We start from the raw sequence: 18,415 nt of genomic DNA on the forward strand, positions 1-18,415 counted from the left end.
ACAGGTTTATTAATCCTATATTTTCGACACAATTACTATAATATTCCCTTACACGGGGGGACCATTTCTATAAGTTTTATGAAACACATGGACCATTTCTATAAATTTATAAAACATAGGAACTATTTCTGTTATTTTTCTATTAGGCAGGGACCATTTATGTAATTTTGTGAAACACATGGACCATTTCTATAGTTCTCATATTGGAACGAGACAATTTCTTAAAATTTGTGAACACAGGGACCTCTTATGTTATTTTTCTATTAAACATGGATCCTAAAGGTGCACACGACTTTATGAACGATATTAATTGTTATAAGTTGGTGAAAATATAAATAATAATAATGTATAATAGATGTGTGAAAAAACGAAGCAGAAAAAACAACGTTCGGTGCCCGAAAATACAAAAATATGAAAAAAAAAATTAGCTAATCTGTAGGTAATTACCTACGGATTGGTAACGGAGTTCTGACGGAAAACCTTTTTCGTAGCTATTCCGTAGGTAATTACCTACGGAATAGCTACGGAAAAGGCTTGCTGTCAGTATTCCATGTAATTAGCTACGGATTTTTCTTATTTTCGTATTTTCGGGCACCAACCTATAGCTATTAATATCGTTCATAAAGGCATGTGCAACTTCGGGGTCTATATTGGTTTCATTGTTTAACATTATAATGCTTACACTTTCACTAACAAGCTACTTTGTTTCTTTTAAATACATACACATACACACATACATACGCATACACACATACGTACACACATAGACATACACATACATATACACATTCAAATATACACATACACATACATATACACATTCAAATACACACATACATATACACATATAAACACACATACATATACATAAGCACACACATACACACATACATAAATATGCATACATATACATACATACATACATACATACATACACACATACATATGCATAAGCACACATGTACACACATACTGCAAGGTCTATGTTTTATCCTTTCCAAAAACTTGTAACATCGATATTCAACCAGTGGCCAGGTGACCCTATCCAAGTAGAGAATTCGAATGTTACCTCGAACATCAAAAGATAGATCCAAGTGACCAAGTGATCTTGTGCCACAAGAACCATACTAATAACGAGTAAGTGCTTTTTTCGGAATGAGTTGTGAATCGATTCCACAACTCCTAAGATGTTCCAAGAAGACTTGGTTTACAAAACTCATTTCTTTATCACAATAAAAGGTTAATGATGATCTCATTAAGTTGTATTTCAATCTTCACTATGAAACAATTTGAGTAAATCAAAAGTTTCAACAATAACGAAAAAAATCGTCAGTGAAATTGACTAAGAATCTATCATCAAGTCTACTCTGAAAAAATTACATACATCACTTATGTGTAATTCTTTGTCAAGCCTTGTGTTCTTTAACTACTAATAGTTTAACTACTAATAATTAAAGACATTTGCGAATCATCTTCCCATATAAATAGGAGAGTAAATTACACGATTCGTCCCTGGTGCGACTGTCAAAATGCACATTTAGTCCTTATTTTTAAAAATTAACTCGGGTCATCCCTGATAGTTTAGTTTGTTGCCCGTTTCATCCCTAGCATCGTTAGACGTTTGTTTTACCGTTTAAGTGCCCCACATACCAGGGGTATTTCAGTCTTTTAAACTAAAAAATAAATTAATTAATAAATAAATAGATTAATCAAAAAGTAAACCTAATCCTCTTTACTTTCTCATCTCCCATTTTCTCTTCTTCTCTAACCCCTGTGAAACACATTCGTCGGCACCACAAATATCCTCCTCTTCTCTCCGTCATCCACATCCTTCTCTTATCTCCGGTCACAAGCCACGGGACACTGGAGACACGGTCACCGGAGACGCTACCACCACAACTTAGTCCACCGTTGGTTTCTCTCCAATCTCCCGGTGATTGCAATCACCACTAACGCAAGCCACTTTGCCCTCCATTTCACCATTGACCTCGCTTTTGTAGCCACCGCCGGCAACAAGTATTCCTTGGAACTCCGATCTACTATCTCTGTCTCTAATAGATCCGATGTGTAGAACCCAACCTTTTATCTCTTCTCACATGTTCAATGTATCTGAAAATCAAATATATAACAACATATATGTTCTTCCTTTTCGGCAAAGAAAGAGGGTGATGACAATTTTTCTGGTTAGGATAGGGTTGTCGGAGATGCGAAGGAGAAGGCTTTAACTGATAAGTTTCCAGTGGTTGATGTTACTCAATTTGTCTACTTCAAGGTCTGCTAAAAAGAAAATTAAGGAAGCAGGTAGTGTCGTTGTACTTATTGCTTAAGTTTGTTTTTCTATTTTTGATGTAAATTATGATTATTACTGTTAGTTTCAATTGACAACCACTATGAATTTGCTGGAAAAAAAAAAAAGACAAATTGTGTTTTGTTTTAAACCCAAAATTTTGCACTATTAAACATGTAATTGATTTAAATTTGTTTTTGAAGCAATGTATGATTCACGGTTGTTTTTGCAGGTGTATAATTTTTGGAATATACAAGGTTTGGGGTTGAAAGCAATGTATAATTTTGGGCTGATTCTTTTGCCGGTGTATATTTTTGATGTTCAAAGCAATATATAATTTTGGGGTTGATTTTTTTTTCCACCGGAGAAGGTGTCGGAGTGGGGTAAGGTGCAAGGTTTAGGGTGGGGAAGGGTGTGAGGTGTGCCAAGGATCTCCTTATATTTTACACTAATATAAGTATTAGAAAATAATAATAAAAAGTAGAAATATATTAATAAGGGTAAAAATGTCATTTACTATGAGTTGACGGAAAAAATTTAACGGTATTAGTGTTAGGGATGAAACGTGCAAGGTTAAAATTAACAAGGGACTTTCCGAGTTAAAAATTGAAAATAAGGACTAAACGTGTAATTTGACAGGCACACCAAGGACGAATCGTGTAATTTATTCTAAATAGGATTCACATATGTCAAATGAATCAAACACATTTGCCTTCAAAAATTTCATCCTTTTGAAGTTGACATATGTGTTTCATATTTATATAGTCATGATGATTATGACATAGATAAGTTTGAATCAAATATCATTTGATTATTTAGGTGTCATGATCAGAACTATCAATTTAATGAAAGCCTATAGATTTACTTCATAATTAACACTATGAGAAAATATTCTTTAACACAGAATACATCATTTCAGAACATGAATGTGAACTTTCATAAAGCGATAAGTAAATCTAGATTTATTCATAAATTTAAAACTGTTACATGTCCCTATAAAATAGGCACAAAACATCTATTGATTATAGAAAGACTATAACAACACTTGTTATATCTTCAGCACGAAATACCATTCGTTTGTAATCAGTTGATTATTTCTTCCAATCATCAGCATATAATATCAATCATTAGTGTCACTTTAAGTATAACATACTCAAGTGAATGATGGAAAAATAAATAGTTCTATCATATAGATATCTAAAGTCTTGTCCAAGTCAGACTTCTTCATCTCGATGAAATTAGAGAAGAAAATTCTCTTTCAATGTCCAGTTTCTTCCACAATAGAAACAACATCAATCATTTAGATCCTTTCTTGATTCATGGGTTCATGTTGTATATCCCTTAACTGAACTGTAAGTCTATTTGAGTACATAATCTCTTAGACTTCCTTTATTCAATGCTTGAACAGACTTGAAGTACTTTCTAGTGTTCTGATTTAATATATGTTTTACTTGATGAGACATCTAATATATTTCAAAATTAACCAAGACTTTCTGCAAGTCAAGGCTAATTACTCAAATATGATGTGAGACACATCAATATCATTACAATAATGCTTCCATCAACGCATCATGATCAGACTGACTGGTTTGCAGAGGTTGTTCAGGTATGGGATCTTTTACTATATATAATTTCTATTTATCTTTAAGGTAGAACCTCAAGATATTATACCATTTATATAAATTATAATCATCAAATGTTACTTTCTCTTGAAACTCAACAAGAGAGAGATTTTGCAGGGCATAAAATTATTAACAATTATCAACAGAAATTCAAAAAAGCTTCATTTAGTATTTTCAATATTTAGTCTTTAAAAATTAATACTCTTTATTTTTTCTTAAAACATTAATTTGTTAAAGTTTAGGATCCAAGTAATGAAACAAGTAAATGGTTAGGTGACATTTATCTCATAAACTTAGTCAAACTCGGTAGGTAGCGATTACCAATTTCATACGATATGTAACTCCTAGATTATGGGATCCTGAACTGTAACATCCCAATCTCCAGGTATGAATTTAAAAGCTTATATATGTGTTTTCAGGGCAACTCAATGAGTTTGAAGGCTCCAACTCTTCGTGTAGAGTTTAATGGCCACGCATGTTTCAGGGTCTACTCGACGAGTTGGAAGGCCCCAACTCGACGAGTTGACGGTTGTTTATGAAACTCTAATTTTCAGGGTTTTGCACCCTATTTAAGGACATTATGACTCATTTGTGGCCTCCCTCATCGTCCCCTCAGTCCATAGAAAACCCTAATCGCGCCTCTTTCCCCATTTTGAGTGGTTGTGAGCTTAAAGAGTGTTATTTGGTGCATTTCTTGAAGAAGCTTGAAGTGATAAGTGCATAGCTGAAGGAGGAGGCTGTAGATCCGACATCTACACTGTGGTAGCAACCATTTGGAGGTAAAAAGTCCTTACCTTGACCTCTTGTTTCTTAGATTTTCTCCTATGGAAGTTTAGTGCATTTTTAGCCTATTTTGGAACCATTTTCATTGCTGAGCATGATTTGAAACCTAAAGATTCAAGCTTTATCAAGCTTTGGCCATTCTCCATGTCCTAAACCCCTTATTAAGTTTCATATGAGTGTTTTAACCCCTTGGATGCCATGCATGGACATAAAGTTAGCAACTTTACGTGGTACCTTAACCCTATGGGACTAGGTCTGTAGTTTGGGGCTTTGGATTCGACTGGAAAGGACTGGATATGAAAAGGCGAAGGAACTCGACGAGTTGCTTAGCCAACTCGACGAGTTGAGTCGGGTTTTCCCGCTTTCTGGATTCTGAATAAACTCGGCGAGCTGATGAGATAACTCGACGAGTTAGTTAGGATTTTCCCGATTTTTTGAGTTCTTAAGGAACTCAACGAGTTACTAGTTGCACTCGACGAGTTGGGTCAACATGGACTGTTGACTTTGACTTTAACCGGGGTTGACCAAGTTTGACTTTTGAGGGTATTTTGGTAGTTTGGGACTTGATGGAATTAGTTCTATGGTGGTTGTAGGTGTTTGAGTTTGGAGCCGTGTTTAGGGAGCTTGATCTTTTCGGTTCAGTTCGACATTATGAGGTGAGTTTTCCTTACTATACTTAGGGGTCGAAGGCACCAAGGCCAGCCCATTGGATTGATATCCTGGTAGTTGTTGTTATGTTGAGTACGAGTTAGTTATGCATGCTAGTCTAGTAGGTATGTAGGACTACATGTTATATTGTCTGATTATCTGTATGTGTTTTTAGTTGTTACATATCGACATTTTGTGTGGGTAGGGTTGAGGTTGTACTGCTCCGTGCGGTAACTAACAAACCCTGGAGTATGCCAGATATGAGCTGAGAGCCAGGGAAGGCATGCCAGACTCATACTTAGGACTCCTAAGCATTCCAGATGCAAGCTGAGGGCCAGGGGAGCATGCTAGACTTGCACAGAGGGTTGATCATTTATATTCCACTCTTAGGACTGAAGGGGCAAGCTAGTCATAAGCTGTGGGCTCGAGAGCAAGCCAGACTTATGTTGTGGGCTTAGGAGCAAGCCAGATGTGAGCTGTGGGCCTGTAAGGTAATCCAGTCTGGAAAGTTGTGGACCCGTTACATGTTGTTATTATGTGTGCTATTTGTTATGTATTGGTATTTTGGGGGGAATGTTTGGTTGTCAAACCAACAAATAATGGGATAAAATAATAACAATAAAATTCAAGTCACTGTTACTTCATACACTAGAGATAGTATAGAGTAAGCATGGTCGGTCCACAGGAATACGGGACTTCTTATTTAGCCATATTCTCACACATCATACAAACAAAAATTAAAATGGGGGATTGTGTTTGAACTCGAATTAAACTTCATAAATAAGCAAGATTGATAACAAAACGCAGTAAAAGAAGTACATTTCCGATTTTGATTCCTATACATGTATTATGTTGAAAGAAGTAATATGATTATAACTCATGTTCAATCTAGGTTGGTAATTTAGATATTAATAAGCTCTAATATCCAAATTGACAAAAGTATTTTATTCAAAACAAGTTCTTCAAATAAAACTTCATTTAATTGATTCAATTCAAATAAGTTCTTGCATCGAATCATTAAATGACATTAAGTTCTTGCACTAATTACCAACAATGTTTAACATTCCTCTTAAGCTTGGGAATATAAACATTTAATCTTTGATTGCACTAATTTTGATCTAATTACAACCAAATAAGTGTGAGTTACTAACATCAAATCATAAAACATATACGAATTTCATAATTTGATTAACTAGATTGATAAGAACCCTAATTCATTGATCAAGTGGAAAAGAGAACCAATCAAACACATTATTAAGATCAAATCAAAGATTACTAGATATTAAACATAAGTCAAGTGCAAATTACAACCTAACAACAAATACTTAGGAATCCAGAATCAGAAATGATAAAGAAATCAGCCACACATGTTTAAGTTAAACTACAAATTCAACAAGTTTAATCTTCAAATTGACTTACGAAATGCAAATTAAAGTGTTTCCAAGTGTTAATCCACTTCCAAAATCTCCCAAAATCGCCTTCTCCTCTCTCAAAATACGACTTAACTTCCTCTCCCCCTGGCTGTCTCTTTTTTACAAATGATAAAACTGTTTTAAAACTGGCGACACGTTTACACGGCCCGTGTAAACTAACACTGGCCATTTACACGGCCGTGTAAACTCTAAAAGTAAACTGCTCAAATCTGCCAGACCTTCGAAGTACATTGCTGTTGAATATGCGTTTACACGGCCCGTGTAAACTCAAGGCTTTCATTTACACGGCCGTGTAAATGTCTGCAAAGTCAAAATCTTTATTTTCTTCTTAACTTCCTCCTCGATGCTCCAATGGTCCCGAAACTTCGTCCACATCTTTTATTCATCACCTTAACTAAGATCCTTCCTTCAAAAGTCCCTGAAATATCACAAAAGTGTGTGAATGGAATTGCATCATGAAAAATCCCGAGAAATATGCAAAATGCATGAGTTTAAACCTAAAGGCAATGCACTTTTATGGATTAAAACTACAAAACGCATGCATGAAATGCATCTAACAGGGAACTCACTAAGCTTTGGGCTTACAGTTTTGGATTGTGTTTCAGGTACTTCGGATGATCGCGGGAAGGCGAATCATGCACCTCCTCACATTTTATGATTTTGATTTCTGGATACTCTGATATGAAACTATTTTGAAAACATTTTGTAATAAGTAATGGTTTCTTTTATGCTTGAAAAGGTTTTAAATTTTTTATGAATTTTATGGATGTTACATGAACGACTATTGCTTAACTTGGAATGTTTATCCCATCTATGCATCGAACCTCTCATGCTTAGGTGACCTTTATCACACAAGATTCAGATCAAGTCATCCTACATGAAACAACTTGTAGTATTGTAACTAACCAGTGACAAGGTGACCCTTTAGAAACCGGAAACTACAAAACTACCCCGAACATCATAAGACAATCCTAATGACCAGGTGACCCTATGACACTAAGACCATACAAATGATACTTAGTGTTTTTCAAAAGGACGATAATGACTTGCATTTTTATAAAAGGTTTTATATATGTTTTACAATTATAGTTTATAAAAACATGGTCTCATGAATATTGCATACATTCAACAATTCATGTACCATTTTGTAAAATTCATATCACTTGTTATGAGCTTTTTTAGGTGCCAATTAAAACTTTATTTTATTTTCCATTTGCCATAATCAATTATAAATAAAATCTGGTATTTTAAAGTTTAGTCGTAAATCGGTTTTAAAAACTGATAATAGTCTTAATAAAATTTTATTTTATACTTAAGACTTGGAGTTTTGGATGAGTTCTAAAATCACAGTTTTAAATCTCCTTTTAATAATCAAAAACTTATGACTTCATGAATTTATAGAATAATATAATTTTATTTTATAAACTCAATTTTATGCATCTTATGATAAAAGTCATATTTTGATAAACCAAAACTTGGATGACGATACTTATGTTTTAAATCGCATTCGGCATGCATAAAACATAATATCAACATGTTGCGTTATGTTTAAAACACTAATATCATATATAAAGTTTTGACGCAAAAAATAATCACTAGTTTTATTATTTGCCGTTATAACGCTATAAACCGATTTTAGTCTTTTTAATAAAACTCTTATTTATTATAAAGAAATGGAGTTTATATAATGTTTTAAACACCTTTTAAATCATTTCAAATATTTTATAGTTGGTTATGATTGAATACAACAATTTCCCCGAGGATCAATACCCCTTTTTACCATTATATTACGTTTTATTTGTAATAAATGGTGTAATTTGCTTGGTGGACTTGACATCCCATCAAATATTAATTAACAACACTAATTGTTATTGTATGTTATCATTGTTGTGTCGTGTCATGTTTGTCATTTTTTAATTGGTTTGTTTTCGTGTTAGTTAAAAAAAACACAACGTCGTGTTGTGTCATGTTCGTGTTACATAAAACATTGTCGTGTTGTGTGATAAAAACACGACACGATGACGTGTCGTGTGATAAAAACATGACACGATGACCCGATTTCCCACCCTTAATGGTTAGTTTCTCTCTTTGGTGATTTTAATGAAGTAAGGATGTAGGAGTTGAGGTTTAGGTCAATTTTCTCGCATCAAGGGGATGTTGCAATTCATATTTGATAGTATTGTCTTAAATTCTTTTTGGATTGAAAATTTGATGTAGATTGGAACTATTGGCTTCAGTGCCCATTGGAATCGGTTGATTCTCTCTCTCTCTAGGTAATTGTAAGAACGTAGGTATGTATGAATATATAGTTGTTTAATCTTTTATGGTTATGTGTTGTTAAGCCCCTAGTCATTTAATTATACTCGATAACGGTGATAATAAGTCACTAAACATCTAATCAGTATTCAATTACACCACTGACATCAATTTCAAGGAAGAGTTAGTCACAGAATTGACCAAAAGAGGTAATGTATAACCAGGGGAGGGGTGGGGTGGACCTGGAGGAGTCGAGGCAGCAGCCCACCAAAAAAAAAAAAAACCTTAATTAAAAACATGTTTTTTTTTCAAAAATGAAATATTTTGCCCCATAAAAGAATATAATTTTTTTGTCCCCACTTCAGAAAATTATTGGGTCCGCCTGCGTATAACACAAAATGGCCATTTTCAATAATGAAGACCTATTTCGTGAACTTTTTGCAACAATCATATATATATATATATATATATATATATATATATATATATATATATATATATATATATATATATATATATATATATATATATATATATATATATATATATAGGTGACATCGGTTGAGAACTCATAGTTTCCCGATAACTAAAAGTGGAGCGTTAAATCAAACTAATTCATTAAGGACATGATCGTAATCTTAACAATCTCAATTAATGTTTAATTTTTTTGTGTTATTGGAAATATTAACATAAATGTCTAAAAATTACATAATAAATCAACTTTTCGGATTTTTTTTAAAAATAGTATTTTTCAAAAAAAAAATTAAAAAATGCAGATTTTTTTTATTTTTTTATAGAAAACATGAATTTTTGAAAAAAACTTTGAAAAAAAATATTTTTTTTAAAAAACTTCAATCTTTTTAAAATAATTTAAAAATCAATAAAAAAAATTATAAAAAAACTGGAATATTTAAAAAATACTATAATTTTTTAACCAAAAAAATCAACATTTTAGGTACATATATGCATATTTTTACAAATACATATATATGCATATTTCATATACTATAATATTTGTAAAGAAATCATAAGAAAACTCATTTTATTACTAATCTACAAACACAATAGAATAAGTATTTTATTCAATACAAAATAAGATATAAAAAACAAAAAAATGCTACAGAATTTCAAAGCATTTTCAAGTCTTCGTGTTAATATTTCCATATTTTTTTCAATTTATCATTTTTCACCTCTTCAATATTCACTACATTTTCTTCCAAATCTACAAGAAAATTTGAAAAAAAAATGATTGATGCAAAAACACTCACAAAAGTACATATGTGATTTAAATGTGAATTACATGTAATTCATATGTGAATTACATGTGATTTACATGTGAATCACATGTAAATCACATGTGATTTACATCTGAATCATATATAATTTATATGTGAATTACATGTGAATCACATGTAATTCATATGCGAATTACATGTGATTTACATGTGAATCACATGTAATTCATATGTGAATTACATGTGAATCACATGTAATTTATATGTGAATTACATGTGAATCACATGTGATTCATATGTGAATTACATGTGATTTACATGTGAATAACATGTGATTCATATGTGATTTACATTTGAATCACATGTGATTCATATGTGAATTACATGTGAATCACATGTAATTCATATGTGATTTAAATGTAAATCACATGTAATTCATATGTGAATTACATGTGATTTACATGTGAATCACATGTAATTCATATGTGAATTACATGTGATTCATATGTGAATTACATGTGATTCATATGTGATTTACATGTGAATTACATGTAATTCATATGTGAATTACATGTGAATTACATGTAATTCATATGTGAATTACATGTGAATCATATGTGATTTACATGTGAATCACATGTAATTACAACGTTGAACTTTTTTTAAATTTAGCTAAGTAAAAAGGAAATAGGACAATTATTATCTATGATTGTTAACCATTCCAAACTCCAATGTTACATCAGTTGTTGCATCCAAAGAACTTGGATCACTCTCAATTGAAAGCTCGTGATGTTCAAACTTTTTCAAGCTTTTATGTATTTCTAAGACTTCGGGTGTATCATGAAACAAGAAAATCAAATTATCCAGTTAGCAGTAGTCAGAAGTAGGTATAGTAAAAGCACAAGAAAATCAAATTATGCCTTGTATGATGCATAACTAGGATCTACATATACTTCTGCAACAAGCAACAAGAAAGATGTCATTAATGTTATATATGTTTTTTATGATTGAATACATCTCAAATTCTGAATGCTTGAAAGTTGAAAACATACCTCCTTTGAAACCAGATTGCTCAGAGAATGCTCTTGCCTGCAAATGGTGAATAAAACACTTATCATAAAATATATATTAAAATTAACATGATCAACACACACACACACACGTGCCTGATCAACACTACCAGGTCCAATCAAGAAAAGCGCCACACCTGAAGCATCTTTTGTATCCTGATTGAAGCGCAATTGAGGAAAAACTACATGAATTTCATCATCGTATGTCTAAAAGGTGTAAGATACAGTTTGTAAAATCTGAATACCTTCCTGTTGATACACAATTAACAATTGATGCAATAAGCAGGGCCGGTCCTGAGGATTCAAATGCCCAGGACGAGCCGAAAAAAAGGCCCTTAGAAGTCGGAAATTATGCATATTTTTGGCGATTTCTGCACATTTTAATCAATTTCTGGAAATTTTCTTGACTAAATATTGAATTGAATTGCAGAGAGAGAAATAAGAGGGAGTTGGATGTGAAGCAGAAGTCGGAATGAAGACCGAAGAACTGGAATGATGAAATACCTCATTTTAAGTCCAATTGACTTGAAATTTGAAACACAAGGTGTACTAACATATTCGAAGGTGTTGGCATTGTTTTTTTTGGTCTTTAGATAATTCTAAGAGCGATAGAATTAACAATTTTGGGAAAAAGACCAAAATGCCCTTTTGTCCAAAAATTACCAAAACCCAGCCAAAAAAACCCATTCAAGTCATTCAACATTCTAATAATGGTTTAATTATACACTAAACATGAAGTGATAATGATTCAACATTCTGATTTCTATTATAATCTATTAATCTGATTCAACATTCAATATAACTTCAAAATTTCAATATGGAGTCATTAACTATAATCTGAATTTTGATAAAGTGAATAAATGATAAACTATCAAATTGATAATGATTCAAGTTCAACAATCAACATTCTGATTTTTGTATCTGATAATCTATTCATTCAACTATTCAAGTATTAACTATAAAGTATTCAATTATAAACTGAAAAACTAATGATCAATTGATCATGGCAGGTGTTGACTATTGAATCATTGTTGATAATGGATTACCATATAATGACTGATTCTATGAGTGATTCAAATGACTGAGTAATCGACCCTAAACCCTTCACCTTCATTGTTGTTCGATGAAGACTGAGCCCTGAATATCGCTATAAATCGCTTCTTCTATTCTGCTGCGGTTTGCCAATCGTTGTTCTGTTGCTTATGTTCTTGCGTTTGGACTACGATGGCAATTGATCTGGACTATCTCTGAATTTAGATTTGTGCTAAAACTGAATATACTAAAAAAAAAAATTTGGGCCCCTTGAAAAAAGGGCCCTGTGCACATGCCCACATTGCACACCCTTATCACCGGCCATGATAATAAGAATATAAACAATGAACTTAGATTCAGGTTAAGGAAAAAATCACGTCCATGAACACATACCTTATCAAATTACAGTAGATGTCTTTCGTGTTGTTGATCTTGCGATGATTTCGAGCCTTACTACAAAACAAGAAATCAATAATCAACCAAAAAGCAGAAATGAGAGGCTTTGGAAAGAAGATGAAGATGATTACATACATGAAAATATGTGAAAAAATGATAATAAAAAAGTTTATTTTTTTTTAGATTTTACAAACCTACTGGCTTCAATCAATGAGAGATGGTCATTATGGGGTTTTTCAATCACATTCATCACCTTAAAGAAATGGCAAAAAGTAACACATCTACTTTAGCAAGGATAAAAAGGTAAATTTACATAAATAAAAGTAAAAAACTAAAATCTTACTTTTGAAAGTAACTCTTGGCTTTCGGGAGGTTGTTTTTTCAAACATTTAGGTAAGATTACATTAAGCAACTTTGGTCTTTCAGCTCTTAATGCACCTCTAATTACAACTGCATTTGTTCCAAAAGCTCTTGATGTGAAGATGTGATTTTCTCTTTGACATCCCTTAAATATGTCATTCACAACTATGTCTTCAACACGAAAAAACTGCCAATTTCACACAATAAACACACTTAAAAGATAAAGTTTTGATAAAATACAACTAGTTTTCACTTCCTTTTGATCTATTGCCAACCATTCTAAATCTTTCATCTAGCCACATGTTGTGCAGTACCACTAACTTCATCATGATGTTGTGCAATCCATAAAGCATCAACTAAATAATCTGTAGTGCCCCTGTTTTGTTCCTTCCCTTCATCACTTCCAATCGCCTAATTGACTAAATATTTATAAAAAAAACTAAAATAAACCAAAACATCAATCTTGAAAACTTTACTTGAGTAATTTAATTCCATTCCATTCGAATTCACAAAAGCAAACAACATCTGAAATATCATCGCATACACTTACAATCAAATCATTTCTATTGTACGTATATGATCATACTGAAACTACTTAACTTAAACTATTGTTGTAAGCATAAATATAATCTAGAATACTGCTTAAGTTGAGAAAAACCTTATATAGATTCTCAAAGAATAGAATAGAATCATACACAAGGAAGGCATGATTATTAGAAAAAGGTTTATGAGAAACTCATTCAAATTTATAAAGTTTACAATTGTGATATACAAAAGAGTAATAAATAAAAGTAATTGTTTGGAGTATTACAAAACAGGCTGAAGATCATTAAGAACAAAATTCGTCGAATGTTAATTTCCTTAGTTTTTGCATCCCAAATGATGGATCTATAGATGAGCTTTTGGAAAATGTGAACGAAATAGAATGAGTGAAAGATAAATTCAATCTGCACTTACGTCGTTTAAGTGAATCTGAACCTAAGTTGCATTGGGACTATACCTACTTTAGATCCTAGTTATGCATAATACAAAGCATAATTTGATTTTCTTGTGCTTTTACTATACCTACTTCTGACTACTGCTGACTGGATAATTTGATTTTCTTGTTTCATGATACACCCGAAGTCTCAGAAATACATAAAAGCTTGAAAAATTTTGAACATCACGAGCTTTCAATTGAGAGTGATCCAAGTTCTTTGGATACAACAACTAATGTAACATTGGAGTTTGGAATGGTTAACAATCATAGATATTAATTGTCATATTTCTTTTTTACTTAACTAAATTTATAAAAAGTTCAGCGTTGTAATTACATGCGATTCACATGTAAATCACATATGATTTACATGTGATTCACATGTAATTCACATATGAATTACATGTAATTCACATGTAAATCACATGTAACTTACATATGAATCACATGTAATTCACATATAAATCACATGTAATTCACATATGAATTACATGTGATTCACATGTAAATCACATGTAATTCACATATGACTTACATGTGATTTACATTTAAATCACATATGAATTACATGTGATTCACATATGAATTACATGTGATTCACATGTAAATCACATATGAATCACATGTGATTCACATGTAAATCACATGTAATTCACATATTAATTACATGTGATTGACATGTAATTCACATATGAATTACATGTGATTCACATGTAAATCTCAAGTAAGTCACATATGAATCACATGTAATTCACATATGAATTACATGTGATTCACATGTAATTCACATATGAATTACATGTGATTCACATGTTCACATATGATTTACATGTGATTCACATGTGATTTAAATGTGATTCACATGTGATTTACATGTGATTCACATGTAAATCACATAAGAATTACATGTGATTCACATATGAATTTACATGTGATTCGCATGAAAATCACATGTAATTCACATATGAATTACATTTGATTCACATATGAATTACATGTGATTCACATATGAATTACATGTGATTCGCATGTAAATCACATGTAATTCACATATGAGTTACATGTGATTCACATGTAAATCACATATGATTTACCTGTGATTCACATGTAATTCACATATGAATTACATGTAATTCACATTTAATTCACATATGAATCACATTTAATTAACATATGAATCACATGTAATTCACATATGAATTATAGGTGATTCACATGTAAATCACATGTAATTCACATATAACTTACATGTCATTCACATTTAAATCACATATGAATTACATGTGATTCATATTTAAATCACATATGAATCACATGTGATTCACATGTAAATTTCATGTAATTCACATATGAATTACATATGATTCACATGTAATTCACATATAAATTACATGTGATTCACATGTAATTTACATATGAGTTACATGTGATTCACATGTAATTTACATATGAATTACATGTGATTCACATGTAATTCACATATGAATTACATGTGATTTACATGTTCACATATGAATTACATGTGATTCACATGTAAATCACATGTGATTTACATTTGATTCACATGTAAATCACGTATGAATTACATGTGATTCACATATGAATTACATGTGATTCACATGTAAATCACATATGTACTTTTGTGAGTGTTTTTGCATCAATCATTTTTTTTTTAATTTTCTTGTAGATTTGGAAGAAAATATGGTGAATATTAAAGAAGTGAAAAATGATAAATTGAAGAAAATATGTGAATATATTGACACAAAGACATGAAACGCTTTGAAATTTTGTAGCATATTTTTTGTTTTTTATATTTTATTTTGTATCTGTAACATCCCGAAATTTAAGTACATCTATTGAACCCTTTCTATTTACCAAACTGTCAAGTTTAGCCCCTAAGTGAAAAGTGTTGCAAACGAGTACGCTGGGCGTACTGAAGAGTACGTTGCGCGTACTCATGTGCTTATTATGGACGCGGACTCAATTAGGTACGCTGGGCGTACCAAAGTTACGATGGGCGTAACTGGCTCAGATGCAAAACCCTAAATGAGACTTGAGGACTATAAAAGGAATGATATGGTCCTTACCCCAGCCACCATATTACAGAGAGTGAAACCCTAAGAGAGCAAAAACCCGTTATAAGCTTATGTGTGTGTTCTTAAGCTTGAAAGTGTCATTTTGTGATGGTGAAGAAGAAGAAGAGGCCATGGTGGAAGCTAGAAGTTAAAGGGCAAGCTTAGATCCGAGTTCTATAGAGGTTGGAGCTTCACCTGGAGGTAAAAAGCTCAAAGCTTTCCTTGTCATCTTTGATTTGTGCTTTAGGGACCCATTTTTAGGGTTTTTGGTCCCAAGGTGGAGACTTTATGAGCAAAGGGTCTCCATAAGCTTAGATCTGCCCTATTCCAGTGTAATATGTGTTGTAGGTTCATAAAAATCCAATCTTGGACGTTGAGATTAAGTCATGCATGAGATTAGGGCTTAATGGGAAAAGAGGATATATGTTTGAAGTGATTGGTGACCTTTACAACCATGCAAGGGCTTAAAGGTTCCGACTTTATGACTTAAGGGGCAGTAGGGAGCTTAGATCTGAGTTATGAGCCTAGGTCTTAATCTTTTCAGATCAAAAATGAAGAAAGTAGGAAACTGGGACTTACGTTGGGCGTAATCCCAGTACGCGCCGCGTAAGGGTTTGAGACCCCGATTCTGGATCGCCGGAGTACGCCCCGCGTACAAGAGCCGGTACGCGCCGCGTACTGCCCCCTGTTGACTTTTGTTGACTTTTAGGGTTTTAGTCAACATTTGGACTTTTGGGTTAAGGAGGGGTAAAATGGTCTTTTACCCTTCTGTGGGATTGTAGAAAAGGGATTTAATCTAGCCTTTGAGAGCCATTATTTATTTGAGGATATTGTTTATGTGATTAGGCGGGGGCTAGATCCGTATATCCGTGTGCGAGATTATCCAAGTTACCCGAGGTGAGTATTCTCACTATACATTATCTAGAGTGGTATTTATGTGTAGACCGGAGGGTCTTGTATGCTATGTGTATATATGAGATTATGTGCATTGTGTTATATGTATGTTATGTGTTGAACAGACCGGGCCGGAGGGCCCAACGATATAGACCGGGTCGGAGGACCCAACGATATAGACCGGACCGAAGGGTCCAACGACACAGACTGGACCAAAGGGTCCGACGAGCTATGACCGGACCAGAGGGTCCAACGAGCTACGGGACTGGAGGGTCCCGCTGAGACACATCGACCGGAGGGTCGTACTGTAGCCTCGAGTGGCGTATGTGTTGTACGTGGTATTTTGGGGAACTCACTAAGCATTTATGCTTACCGTGTTATGTGATATGTGTTTCAGGTACCAGCGAGAGTCGCGGGAAGGCGCCGACATGATTTGTACACACTGGCAGAAGATTAAGTGTTGAGATTCTGGGATATGTTTTATGGTGATGACATTGATATATGAGATTTTGAGAATATTATATGAGTTTTATTATGTTTGAAAAATGAAAAACTGTTTTAAAAATTTACGTCGTTACAAGTTGGTATCAGAGCCTTGGTTTGAGGGATTCGGATGCACCTTCGGGCGTATCTGAACTCAAACTAAGGATTTGAGGAAATTTTCATAAAAGAAACATTTTTTCTAAAAGAGAAAGATTTTTGAGAAAATCAGAGCGGAGCAGTGTGTACGATCAGCCAGCGCCCGAACGGTGATTTCCCAAAATACCCTTACATTATGTGCTATGAGATATTATGTGATATGCTATGCATGCTAGAGATAGGCTAGGTATTTCATATTTTAGGACTAGAGTGGCATGATCTGTGATGCCTTAGCCTAGGAGTTGCTGTTATATGCGATGTGCCTTCGAGTATGTGTTGAGTATGAGTATCCATCAGGAATCCTTTTAGAGAGGGATCTGAGTAGGGGAGTAATCTAGGGGAGATACCTAGATGAGCACGTGTGGAGTCTACAGAGAGAGTAGACAGATGGCCGCATGGGGCGGAGTTGATTTATTATGTAATTTTTTAGACATTTCTATTAATTTTTCGAATAACACAAAAAAAAAAATTAAACTTTAAATGAGGTTGTTAAGATTACGATCATGTCTTTAATAAATTAATTTTTATCTAACACTTCACTTTTAGTTCTCTGGTTCTTGGGAAACTATGAGTTCTCAACCGATCTCACCCATATATATATATATATATATATATATATATATATATATATATATATATATATATATATATATATATAGGGTTAGGTTATATTGTTTTTAGTAACTATTGTGTGCCAGAACGTACAGAT

The sequence above is a fragment of the Lactuca virosa genome, chromosome 7 (genome assembly GCF_052849685.1).
Source record: "Lactuca virosa cultivar CGN04683 chromosome 7, Lactuca_virosa_CGN04683_v6, whole genome shotgun sequence".
NCBI lineage: Eukaryota > Viridiplantae > Streptophyta > Magnoliopsida > Asterales > Asteraceae > Lactuca > Lactuca virosa.